At 38.1% G+C, this 1153-nt stretch overlaps 1 protein-coding gene across 1 annotated transcript in view; it reads right to left on the bottom strand.

The window, feature by feature from the left end:
- LOC104944387 (golgin subfamily A member 1-like) overlaps positions 1-1153 on the bottom strand; it is an 11123-nt gene that overhangs the window by 3941 nt on the left and 6029 nt on the right. The window lies entirely within an intron of this gene.

Raw genomic sequence — 1153 nt, forward strand, 5'->3', positions numbered from 1 at the left:
GGCTCAGCTCCGCTGTGTGTGTGTATGTTCGGTGTGTATGTGTGTGTCCAAAAACGGCATTTGTTTTCAAATTACCATGAACAGTAATTTACACACATCTGGCCAACTCCATAGGTATGTGGGTGTTCCCAAAAGAAGTTAGTTTAATCTTAATCTCGATGTAGTGCTAAATGCTGTCGGAGTGCACCGGAACGAACGCCCCCGGTATGACGTTATTATGGCTGGCAAACAAGCCCAGGGGTCTCACTGACATTTCAGTTAATCAATATGTGTACAGTGGTCCAAATTTGTTTTAATTGTATCCTGGTTTTAAACTTTGTTAATATGTTTTGGATGCATATTGTTCTATTATTTGATGAGGCTGTTACATACAATTAGCCACTGTTGCCACCTATATTAGGCTATATTACATTATATTAATATTTGTAAAGCGGTCTTAATTTTTGTTTTAATTGTATCCTGGTTTTAAACGTTGTTAAATTATGTTTTGGATGCATATTGGTATTTCTTCAGGCTGTTAAATACAATTAGCCTCTGTTGCCACCTGCTGGTGAGTAAATATTAAAATCTGTTAAAATTGACAACCAGTCCACGAATTTCTTTTATTGTTTCTGCCGGTCCTTGGCACAATAAAGGTTGGGAACCCCTGTACTACATGGTTTCAAATATATTATATCAGCAGTAAACCTAAAAAGCAAAATTCATGTTTAAACTCTATACTGTGATTTATTTGATTATATTATTTTTAATGCTGTCAAAATTATCGCGTTAACGGCGGTAATTAATTTTTTGAATTAATTGCGTTAAAATATTTAACACATGTGCAGAATGGCCCTCCCCATACATCCCACCAGTGGCAGCGCTGGGGTAGGCTACAGCCATACCAAGAAATGGCTTAGCCCCACCTTAGCCCCACCATGAAAAATGATGTTAAAGTAAGCAAAATAAAGTCCGACAACTCGCACGGAGTAAATTGCACAGACAGCAGAGTAAGATTGATTTCAGTTGCCACTTGTCTGGACATACCGAAGACTAGAAACGGTTTTGAAAACTTTTGTCACGTAGTGATCGTCTTCTCAATAGAACATCTTTGATAATGTCTTCTGGCCAATCAGAATCAAGATAACGGCGTGGTGTTGTTGCAGGAAGTCCC

This window comes from Notothenia coriiceps, unplaced genomic scaffold (genome assembly GCF_000735185.1).
Source record: "Notothenia coriiceps isolate Sejong01 unplaced genomic scaffold, NC01 NC01_scaffold00008030, whole genome shotgun sequence".
Classification (NCBI taxonomy): domain Eukaryota; kingdom Metazoa; phylum Chordata; class Actinopteri; order Perciformes; family Nototheniidae; genus Notothenia; species Notothenia coriiceps.